The sequence below is a fragment of the Benincasa hispida genome, chromosome 8 (assembly GCF_009727055.1).
Source record: "Benincasa hispida cultivar B227 chromosome 8, ASM972705v1, whole genome shotgun sequence".
Taxonomy (NCBI): domain Eukaryota; kingdom Viridiplantae; phylum Streptophyta; class Magnoliopsida; order Cucurbitales; family Cucurbitaceae; genus Benincasa; species Benincasa hispida.
In genome coordinates this window covers 13,684,670-13,698,062 of record NC_052356.1, presented here as the reverse complement: position 1 = coordinate 13,698,062, position 13,393 = coordinate 13,684,670, and positions in this window count along the sequence as shown.

Below are 13,393 nucleotides of genomic sequence, written 5' to 3'. Positions count from 1 at the left end.
AGCTAGACCAAATTACCGTTATGCCCCTGTAATTACATCTTACTCCTTAAGTACCACTGATTCCTCTAATGAACAATACAACATAGTCTAACTATGTGTGAACACCTCTCGGGCCAAGAGAAGGTGTGTGACGCCACATCGTTCAATCCCCGGAATTAGCCCTTAAGGGAGCTATCTATCTACTTACCCCTGCCTCGCGGAAGGAGTGAATTCCATCTTGTAGCTGAGTTCCTGGCTCCTAAATCAGACGAATCCCCAAAATGGTAGGTTTGAATCGGTGAACTGGCCACTCGCACCCATACAAATCAAAAGACCACCCTCAATGGAAGGAGTTCCCAACTCACTCAGGATTGAGGTCATGTTACCTATGGTCATCCTAGTGAAGTGAAGTTTCTGTCATGAACGGTATTATATAATGAGACGTTAACACTTCGTGGTCAGGTCTTATACAAACCCTTTGTATAGGACGCCCTCGCTCGCATGTCCCCAGCACGAATGATCAGGATCAAACCATCTGTGACAAGTCACAATACTTGTGACCATTCCACAAAGCGGGCCGCATCTGTATCGTTACCAAAATAAGGTTTCCCTCCTATATCCATATACTACAGACCATTTTGGTTATCACTCAAGACATGATCCACTTGTATGTCACAACATACATGCTTAAGTCACATACAGATAACCAGCGATTTTATGTTTATTGGTTTGTGGTAAAGCAAATAAAACATGTAACCGAGCAAAATACAATATGTGAAGTAAATATCATATATTAACAACACAAGCGTTCGTACAAACTGTTTACAAACTATAGGACCCGAGGGCTATCTTGCGTTGTAGGGATAGATTCAAGCATTTGGTTCATTTGATGGTGGGCGATAGAAGGTCATGTTTTGTTTGGTGGGATCCTTTGTTGCCGGAGGGTGTGATTATGGATTCATATGGGTCTATGATACAAAGAGTAGTATGGAAGCGCGGTTGTCGAAGTTTATGGATGGTGAGGGAGGTTGGAGGTGGCCTATAGTGTCATAGGAGTTACTTGAGTTCTAGGGTCTTATTCAAGTAGTGGGGCCGAGGGTGAGGGGGGAGGATTATTGGGTGCCGGGTGCCGGGTGCTAATGGTCGATTTTTTAAGACTAGTGCGTGGGAGAGTTTGCGCCCTCGTCGTCTTAGGGTGTCTAGGGCAGGTCTTTTATGGTCTGGGGGTGGTCTTCCGTGTCACTTCTTCTGTGCGTGGTTAGTTGTGAGGGATAGGTTAGGTACGTGAAATTGGTTGAGGAGTTGTGGTGTGTTGTCAGAGGGGGAGTGGGGGTGTCTTCTGCGTGAGGGAGGTGTGGAATCGCAGGATCATCTATTTTTTGAGTTGGGTTTGGGAGAGAGGTATGGTCAAGTGTGTTGCATCAATTGGGCTCAACTCATCGGGTGGTGGGTTGGGATGTCGAGCTGAGGTTTTCCGTGTCTTCTGGTGTGCTTCCACCTACTACATTTGGCAGGAGCGTTGACGGCTTCATGGGGGTAGTCCGAGGACGGTGTCTACTCTATTTCACCTTATGGTCTCTACGGGTCGTGCTCGTGCTGCTTCCTGGCGGGTTGATCTTTTTGGTCTTATCTAGTGCATTTACGGATATTTTTACTCGTTTTGTACTTTGTTTTGCTGTTAGCCCCATGTTATAGAGTTTTGTTTCCTTTCCTCTGTTTTTCTCCTTGGGGGGTATTTTTCTCGTTTGCGTTTTTTTTTTTTTGCTTTGTTTCAATCGAGCCCTATCTTTGCTTGTGCTTTGTTGCTTTGATGTCTTGATCCCGGGTTGTGGGATCCCCCTTGTTGTTGTATAATAATATTGCCTAGTCTAAAAAAAAAAAAAATCACTACACATTATCAGCACAAGCTCCTATCGTTTCCTCTACTAAAGGTAGGTCCTAAAGGTATGTCATTTTCCCCCTCTATGTTATAATTAATAAATTTAATGTTATTTTGCATATTTAATATCTATTAAATTTCTAATATAAATACAAAATTTTATGATAGTGTTGCCATGACAAATCTCACAAAATTAGAATTTGTCGCCCTTGATATCAACAACAGTAATTATTTGTCATGGGTACTTGATGCCAAAATCTACTGGATGCTATGAATCTTGGAAAAACTATTAAAGAAGAAAATACGACATCCAGTCAGGACAAAGCAAAAGCTATGATTTTCCTTTGTCATTATCTCCATGAGGGATTGAAAATGGAGTATCTTATAATAAACGATCCCTGTATTTTGTGAAAAAAATTTGAAAGAGAGGTATGATCATTAAAAAACAGTTGTTCTTCCTAAAGCTCGTTATGAGTGGATGCACTTGAAGTTACAAAATTTCAAATCAGTAAGTGATTACAACTCCGTATTATTTAAAATCAGTTCAAAATTTTTGTTATGCAGATAGAAAATTACTGATGCTGATATGTTATAGAAGACATTTTCTATATTTCTTGTCTCGAATATGCTCTTGTAGCAGCAGTACGGAGAGGAAGGTTTTAAACAATATTTTGAACTAATTTCATATCTTCTTGTGGCAAAAAAATTAACAAGTTATTGATGAAAAATCACAAATTTCAACCAATCAGAATGACACCATTCCTTGAAGTGAATGCTGTGAATTTTAATAATAATCATGGTCGAGGTCGTGACCATGACAGAGGAAGAAATAATTATTATTTTTGTGGTGGTCCTTCCAATCATTCAAATTTCAAAAAGATCACACAAAATGATTATTACAAAGAAAAAGCTCCCAAGATAAGAGTTCAAAAAGTATTGAAAATAAATGCTTCTGATGTAGAATGACTGGCATTGGTCACATACCTATCGTACGTCAAAACGCTTAGTTGATCTCTATCAAGCATCCCTAAAAGAAAAAGAGAAAAAGGTGGAAGCAAATTTTGTATACCAGGATAATGACATATTTGACCCATCCCATATGATAAATTTGGATGTGACAAACTTCTTTGAATCTCCTGAAGAGAAAATCAGTAGAATTGATAGAACATTAAGTGTTTCATTTGGCTTCGAATAGACTTAATGTTGTTTCTTTATTCATCTCCCTGTTTTTTCTCTTTTAGTAGATGTTAACCTTTGTTTATTCCAAATGTTGTTTTTTTTATTGTAATTATTTTCTTTTAATGAAGAAACCTGGATCATTTTCATATGTTGGGTGACTAAAAAATGAGTAAAGAAGATTTATGTCTGGCAGACAGTGCAACTACACATACAATACTTATAAGTAGAAAATATTTTTCCAAACTAACAATATTGGAAGCAAAAGTCAATACAATATCAAGTTTTGCAAACCTAATTGAAGGATTTGAAAAAACAAATATTATTTTGCCTAGAAGAACAAAATTTACAATTGACAACGCATTTTTCTCTAGTCAATCAAAGAGAAATTTACTTAGTTTTAAAGATATACGTTGCCATAGTTATCATATTGAGACTGATAGAATAATACGAAGTAGCTTTATATCATATCTACTGACTCATATGAAAGACTTATACTGGAAGAATTTCCTGTATTATCTTCTGGATTATATTATACTCATATATGAGTAATTGTAATATATGCAACAATGAACCTGAAGTTCATGAATCCAAACATATTTACAATTTGACATGACCGATTGAGTCATCTAGGGTCTATAACGAATAGAAGAATTATTGAGAATTCAAATGGATATCCATTGAAGAGCCAAAAGATTTTTTAATCTAATGAATTATCATTTGATGCTTGTTCTCAAGGAAAATTAATCGTTAGGCCGTCACCAATCAAAATGGGGACTGAATCACCTCCATTATTAGAACGAATTCATGGTGATATATGTAGACCTATTAACCCATCAAGTGGAGCATTTAGATATTTTATGGTGTTAATAGACGCATTCAGCAGATGGTCATACGTATGCTTATTATCAAGTTGAAATCTTGCATTTGCAAGACTACTTACTCAAATAATTAAGTTAAGAGCACAAATTTTTTATTATATAATTAAGACCATTCATCTTGATAATACTGGTGAATTTACATTCCAAGCTTTTGATAATTATTTTATGTCGATTTGGATAAGTATTGAACATCATGTAGCTCATGTTCATACACAAATGGTTTAGCATAATCATTCATAAAACATTTGTAGTTAATTGCTAGACCATTGCTTATGAGAGTTAAACTTCCTACATCTGTATGCGGACATGTTATTTTGCATACAATGTCACTTGTACACATTAGGCCCGTATCTTATCATTAGGTACTCGCCATTACAATTAGCTTATAGCCATGAGCCAAATATTTCCCATCTAAGAATTTTTGGATGTGCAGTATATGTTTCAATTGCTCCACCACAACATACTAAGATGGGTCCTCAAAGGAGGTTAGAAATATATATTGGATATGATTCTCATAAATTATCAAATATCTTGAACACCTGAAGGGTGATGTACTTATTGCACGATTTGTTGATTGTCATTTTAATGAGACAGATTTTCTAACATTTGGAGGAATTAAGAAGTTGAAAAAAGAAATTACATGGAATGCATCATTATTGTCTCATTTAGATCCCCGTATTATCAATATGAACTTGAAGTTCATAAGATAATTCATTTGCAAAATATAACAAAACAATTACTAGATACATTTATAGATGCAAAGAAAGTAACTAAATCACATATACCACCTGCAAATGTTCCATTGAAAATTGATATCTCAACATAGCAAGTTGTCACTAATGTGTCAGAACACACAAGAAGCATGGTAGACCAGTGGGTTCCAAAGATAAAAGTCCTCGAAAACAAAAAATAATTAATAGTAAAAATACTTGGTTAAGAATGTAAATACCCACGAAGAAATCCATAGCATGACTAATGAGGAAGGTGAAATACATAAAGATAATAATGAGATTTCAATAAACTATGTCATGACAGGAAAAAGATAGAAGTGAATTCATGTAGTTATTGACAACATTTTTGCACATAATATTGCTCTTGATATTATATCTGAAAATGAGTATTCTGAACCAAAGTTTGTTGAAGATTGTCGACATAGAAAAGATTGGATTTAGTGGAAAGAAGTAATCGAGGCAGAATTAAACTCACTTTCAAAATGTCAGATTTTTGGACTAGTAGTCCGAACACCAGAAGGTGTCAAACTTGTGGGATACAAATGGGTATTTGTGAGGAAAAGAAATCAAAATAATGAGATCACAAGATATAAAGCAAGACTAGTTACACAAGGTTTTTCACAAAGACCTGGTATTGATTATAAGGAGACGTATTCTCTTTTGGTAGATGCAATTACACTAAGATATTTAATTGGTCTGACTGTGTTAGAAAATCTGGACATGCATCTTATGGATGTAGTCACAACATATTTATATAGGTCTCTTGATAATGATATTTATATAAGAATCTCAGAAGGATTTAAGGTACCTGAAACATATAAACCAAATTCCCGAGAATTGTATTCAATAAAGTTATAAAGATCACTATATGGATTGAAACAATCACGACGAATGTGGTACAATCGCCTGGGTGGATATTTGTTGAAAGAATGATATCAAAAAAATACAATTGGGACTTGTTATTATAACTGTATATGTTGATGACTTAATTATTATTGGGACTCCTGAAGAGCTTTCAAAGACAATAGAATATCTTAAGAAAGAATTTGAAATGAAAGATCTAGAAAAAACAAAATTTTGTCATGGCTTGCAAATTGAGCATTTAGCAGATGGGATATTTGTTCATCAGTCAACTTATACAGGAAAAGTTTTTAAAAGATTTTATATGGACAAAGTACGTCCATTGAACATTCCAATGGAAGTTTGTTAACTAGACGTGAAGAAAGATATATTTCGACCTCAAGATGATAATGAAGAACTTCTTGATCTTGAAGTACCATATCTCAATGCAATTGATGCACCTATGTATCTTCTAATAATACAAGACCAAATATTACATTTTCAGTAAATTTATTAGCAAGATATAGTTCTTCTCCAACAAAAAGGCATCAAAATTAAGCATATACCCCGTTATCTCCGAGGAACAATTGATATGGGTTTATTTTATTCAAATAAATCAATTTTTTATCTAGTTGACTATGCAGATTTTGGATATTTATTTGATCCTTACAAAACTAGATCTCAAACATGTTATCTATTCACATGTGGAGGAACTGGTATATCATGGCGATCGGTGAAACAGTCTATAACAATCATTTCCTCAAATCATGCTGAAATTCTTGAAATTCACGAGGTTAGTCGAGAATGTGTATGGCTAAGATCAATAACTCAGCACATTAGTAGAACATGTGGTTTGTCTACTAGTAAAAATCTTCCAACGATATTATACGAAGACTATAGAAACTCTTATACAAGAGTACCTCTGAGCGGAAGTGGATCTTTCCAAAGACAATGTGACAGAATTACCACATTTACATTCAAACAAACAAATATGCATTATACTGTAAAATTACCGGCATGCTTTAAGATTAACAAACACGAGAACAAGAAAACTTACCAGTTGAAGAACATTTTTCCTCTACAAATCTCACTCTCTCCACGAACAGATTCTCGCTCTCGCTAGAACGACAAACTATCATTCAGCAAAACTTCAGTCATCTATCACGAACGGCCTTCACACGAACAGATGAAGAATGGGGACGACACCACCACTTGGAATCCTTAGTATTCTCGGTGTGAGAATCCAAAGAGTGGGCTCTATTCGGATTTGGTAGAGGGGAGGATGAATGAAGATCGTATACAACGATCAAGCAAGTGGGAGAAGGCTGTGTCTATTGTATAGACAAAATGTTTGATCGTTTAGGTGAAGTACACGATCGTGTAGGAAAAGGCCAGTGAATTATAGAGAAGGGATTGAAAAATAGCGTATGGCATGTATCATTTCTAAGCATAGGACAGATGCATCTATACGATCTTTTAGTAAATCCTCGGCGCTAAGCGATCATTTAGTAAAAGGTAAGCGATCGTTTAGAAAGATGGCGCGCGCGTGTATGCGATCAAGTAGTATAAGCGAGCTATCGTATAGTCTCTGATTTTATTAAGCGATAGGCAGCACAACACTCTTGAGCAAATAACCATGTTCTTTACAAAATGAAAACAATATTCATTTTATTCTTCAGTTACGTCGTAACTGAACGGAACTTCCCACTAACGCACAGTTACGGAGAAAACGGCGTGCACAATTATCCTATAATTGTTAAAATAAAATAATAAATATAATCATATTATATTCATTAACCTATAGTTTAATATCATATATCATCCATAGTGTTTTCTCCTCCACTAGATATAAATCATATTTATATCCATTTTTCTCCAATTAATGTATCTCATACATAAAGTCAATCATATCAAATATAATTAACTAGTTCAATCATATCATATATGATTGAACTCCCTCTTGTCAATTGGAACATTACAAACTGACCCAAAAACTGATTTTCAACTTGAATCTATTTAGCTACCAAGGGGACCTTATAGACCTATGGCTCGAAGCTCCAATGGTATAAGAATAGCTGACTAAACTCTTTAGCCACGAGATCCACCATTCATTAACTGCTAGACATTCCACTAAAGACCGACAACTGAATTTTCCTTACCACAAATATATATTTTTGTGTCTATCGGATATAACCAATCATCAGTATGATAACTCTTCATAGATGCTCGTAAGTACAACTGGGCCAATATACCATTTTGCCCCTGTAGTTATATCTAACTCCTTAAGTACCAATGATCCCTCTAATGAACAATACAACATAGTCCTACTATGTTTGGACACCTCTCGGGCCATGAGAAGGTGTGTGGCGCCACATCGTTCAAGTCCCAGGATCAGCCCTTAAGAGAGCAATCTATCTACTTACCCCTACTTCGGGGAAGGAGTGAATTCTATCTTGTGTAACTGAGTTCCCAGCTCATAAATTAGACAAATCTCCAAAGTGGTTGGTTTAAGTCAGTGACCTGACCACTCGCACCCATGCAAATCAAAGGACCATCCTTAAAGGCAGGAGTTTCCAACTCACTCAGGATTGAGGTCATGTTACCTATGGTCATTCTTGAAGTGAAGTCTCTGTCATGAACGACATTATATAACGAGACGTTAACACTTCGTATTCAGGTCTTCTTTGTATAGGACGCTCCCGCTCGCATGTCCCTACACGAATGATCAGGATCAGACCATCTGTAGCAAGTTACAACACTTGTAACTATTTTACAAAGCGGGTCGCATCTGTAGCGTTACTAGGATAATGTTTCCCTCCTATATCTATATACTACAGACCATTTTGGCTATCACTTAAGACATGATCCATTTGTATGTCACCACATACATAATTAAGTTACAATGATAACCATGGATTTTAGTTTATTGGTTTGTGGTAAAAAAAATAAAACATCCAATGTTCAAAGTCAAATAGTGAAGAACATATCATATATTATACATCACAAGCGCTCTTACAACTATGTTTACCAACTACAGGACACGAGACTTTAGGGCATTATCTCCAACAAAGACAACACAACATGCATATCCCAAATCAAAGGAGATAGAACAAAACATATTTCACCAAAGCTTTTCTACAGTCATGATCTTGAAGAAAATGCCGACATCACTGTATAACAAATTTGTTCCAAAGATAACCTAGCAGACTTATTTACAAAAGCATTACCTACCGCAACCTTTGAAAAATTGGTGCACAACATCGGAATGTGGCAACTCAGAGATCTCAAGTGATGTGGAGGGGGAGTAAATATACTTTTTAAGAGTATGAGATTATATGAAATATATACTCTTTTTCCTTCACAGGAATTTTTTTCCCAACAAGCTTTTTCCTAATAAGATTCTAACGAGATATATTTCGTATATAATGGGCATCCAAGGGAGATATATTTCTTAAATTTTCACAGTATTTCAACTCAAATTGAATTGATGCGAGTTTTTTTTTCCTGTTTGCATCCAAAGCTTTCACTTTTACGTGATTTTACCTCAAAATATTCTTAAATTTTAAATTATTTCTTAATTATTTTTCTATTTCTTTTTTAAATTTATACTCTCACATCGACATACATAGACATTTAAATGTTTTCTAAAAATGATGATAAAAAATGGTGAATTATAGTCTAATTAAACTAATCAAATATCCATTAACTAGTTACAATAATTTTTACTATTCTTTTGAAATTTCTATTGTTATTAATATTCTCATAAAGTCAAATCTCAATATTTTCATCGACATTCATATTTCTAATCTTAGACATAGACATCACTAATGTGTGGGCATTTCTCTCTTATTTAGATTAAATGATAAAAGTGAATATTTGACCAAAAAAAAAAAAGGAGCAAAATTTGGGCGCTCTAAAAGCTATTTACAAAATTAGTGTATTTTTGTCTTTGTCGTTCATTCAAATTTCTTGTTTTTTTTAAGTCTTATTATTTTTTTTTTAAAAAAAATCATTAACACTGAAACGAATTTTAGTTTAAATGTTACATCGTAATTAGAAAAAACTCATTAACAATTATTAATATTCAAAAAATAATTTGTTTTAATCACTAGTACAATAACTTTACCATGGTTATTTTTTAGAAATAAATTTCTAATTAATTATAAAAATTCCGCTAATATCATTTAATATGAGGTAATTGCTAGTTAGCTTTCTTCTTTGTTTAAAAAAAAAAAAATCAAATTTAAGGTAAAAATTGTTAATGATTTTTTATTATATGGTCACTAAAGTTCTAATTTTGATAATAAAAGTGCATAATCATATCATTTATCGTTGTTTAAATGCAAAGAGATTTAAATTGAATGTTTAATGTGAAAAAAAGGTTGAGCTGAAGAGAAGAAACTTAAAATATAGATTTTTAGGTTCACGAAATTAGTAATAATTTGGGTCTCTTTGGTCAATTAACCACTTATTCATCCATTAATTGAGTTTATACGGCGAAATTTTTTATCAATTGGAGTTCGTTACAATTACTTGGTTAGACTAATTTTAAAAATCTTTGAACGAAATCGAATTCTCTAAATAAAATTGACAAGATTTTAACAATAGATAAGAGGAGCAATAACCCAATTCCTAAATAATCATATTGGATCTCCATTGGTTTTGAAAAATTATATTTGTTTTTCACAATTTCTTTACTTTTGTTTCTGTGTTTCTTAAGGAAATATTTCAAGTCTTAGCAAAATCCTTATAACAAAAACATCTTTTAAAATTACCCTCTTTAGTTTTAAAAATTGGAATGGGTTTGAAAACATTGTTTGAAAGTAACACAACCAAACATATAATTTTATATGTGAAAATAGTGTTTATACAAAACTTTTTTTGTTATTATCAAAACTCAATATTTGTCAAACAATCCTAAGTTAGTTATATATAGCTTTAAAGTTCAACCACATTAATTTTTGGGTAGGAAATTTGAATCTTGACTAATTAAATTATATTAAAATGAACAAATGTGATTATAACCAAAGGTTTTACGTTTAGTTTGGAATTATTGTAACTTTTAAAATAATTGATGGTAGTTGTGCTTTTAAAAATATTTGGTAAAATTTTATTTTAAATTAGAAAAAATTAGTCACAATGTTTAGTACATTAATACTAAATTTGTGTAATTTAGTATATGAACAAAAGTAGATTATCATTTCAATTATTTTTTATATTCATATTTAATTTATAATTTATTATAATATGATTATTTGAAAATATATATATAATATGAATTACAATTAATAATGTTTAATCTAAATTTTCTTATAAAAGACTTTTAAGAAATAATTGGTATAAGAAATTGAATCAATTAAAATTTGAAATAAATATGAAAAAATAAATTAATAGAAAATAAAGGGTGCATAAAGAGCTAAAATCTAAAATATCCATCAAATAGCTTTAGCCGTTAGAACAAATTTAAAAATAATTATGAATAGATTGTAATACGAAACAACTTAAGCAGTTAAAATTCTCGTACAATCATTTTTTTTTAACAAATGGGTCATTAGTTTTTTTCCCTTTCAATATTTAATAACAAAAATAATTTGTAAACACACTCATAAAATGCTTTCTAATTCTAATAAATTAAAAGACTGGAATAAAATAAAAAATACATGACCAAAGGGCACAAAATGGGAGAGGTTGAAGAAGACAAATCATGACACGTGGACTAAATTAATCATATCGGTATTTGTAAACAATATGATTAATAATTTGACGATATTATATGTTCAAATTAATAATATTTAGGTAAAGTAAGTCAAATTATATGTTCAAATTAATCATATTTAACGTAAAGTAAGTCAAATTATATGTTCTCCATGAAGAATTGGTAGTTATAAAGTATTCTAATAATTGCTAAAATAAGGTGAAGATTCCCACTTTGATAGGGCAATTTCGCACTCAAACAAAAAATATTCTTTTTCTAAAAAAATAAAATAAAAATAATGATCGAAATTCTGACTTAATAATATTTTACGACGTAGACAAATTTGTTTTATGTTCTTTGGTCTATTATTTCTTTTTCATCAATAACTATGCGTAAAATGTGTAAAATGTGTAGTCATATTTTTTTTTCTTTGGTTATCTCTATAAATATTTTATTAATTAATATTCTTTCATTTTTTAAAAAGTTATCTGCTCATAATTTGATTAATTATGTTTCTTTTAAAAGAATATATTGTAGGATTAAATATGACATTAGATGCTGTGATTTGGTTTCTATTTTGCATCTACTTATGTATATAAATTTAGTTTTTGTTTAAAAAAATACTAGTATTTTGGTCCTGGGCTTTTGATTTTGGTCCATTTTGATTTTTGTACTTTCAAATTTTCATTTTGATTCTTATACTTTCAACTTTTGTTCATTATGGTCTTTATACATTCAGAATGTTCATTTGGTCATCGTACTTTCAATTTTGGTTTATTTTGGTATTTGTACTTTTAAAAAATGATAACTTTGGTCTATTCATTTTCATTTCATTTTTGAAGAATCAAAATGATCGCTTTTTTGAAAGTTCAAAGATAAAAATAAACCAAAGTTGAAAGTATAAAGACTAAAATGAACCTTTTAAAAGTATATGAACCAAAATGAATCAAAATTGAAAGTATAGAGACTAAAACGAACATTTTGAAAGTACAAGAACCAAAATAAACTTAAACCAAAATTATATGAACTTTTTTTTTACATCGAAATTTAGATTTGAATTGCTATAAATGTAATTATATAATATTTTTGTCATTAGATTAAAGTGAGTATAATCCAATTGATATATAAATGTATTAGCAATCAAGAGATATATGCAATTCAAATTCTTCTACTCTATTATATATATATAAATGGTCTATTTTTAATTTAAATTTCAATATTAGCGGTTACCGTAGTAAGGGAAATCTAATTAAATGTGGGAACGGATTTTTTTTTTTTCCTTTTTTAAAGAGTTCACAACATGCCACAATTCAGAAAATTGAACTTTTGAATTTTTCTATTCAACATATATCTTAATTAGTTGATAAAAATAAATAATTAGTGAGATGTAAGATTAAGGGTGGGAAAAATTCTCTATGAATAACATAAACAAATTTAAAAATTATTTTTGCAATTAATTACAAATTATAAAAAATGACTTAGAAACTTAAAACTTAATAGCATACTGATTAATAAGTCAAAATATACCAAATTAGAAATGTAGAAAGTCTCAAAATTGTTTTAAATAATTCATTTAGAAGGCGACAAAGTTGAAGTGTCGTTTGACAAGGTTTGACATCATGTTTTCCCATGTAGTGCACATCTAACAACATTATCTTCATAAAATCTGCACATTTATTTTTGTCCTCCATGCCATATTCCAAACTATTGGACTTTTCCCTACAATCTTTACTCCAATCTCATATTAACTCGTGATTAAACTAATTGTATACATAAATTTGGGCTCGAAATTCTTTCTCTTCTTGTAAATTAATCCGATTTGGAAGATGCAATGTAATGTAATAGCTCTTTCAGTACATGTAATGGATCAAAGGTTGAATTCACATCACTTCCTGTAATTATAATTTATTGGTTTTTTTAATCTACTTTTAAGAGTGTTTTAAAAAATCAAGCTAATTTTTTTAACTAAAAAAATAGTTTTTGAAATTTGGCTAAAATTTCAAAGATTTAATTAGAAAAAAAGAAAATGAAAAACCGTTGAGTTTTTTATTCATTATACTAACCTCTTGTAGCATGCAACAAAATGAATAGAAAAAAGCCTGAATAAAATGAACGATCATAGCCTAAATTGTCACAAGGATGATTCACACTCATTCATAGTCTAAATTCTCTTTTGAGATCTAAAAGATTGAGAAAGATTAAGTGGAAATTT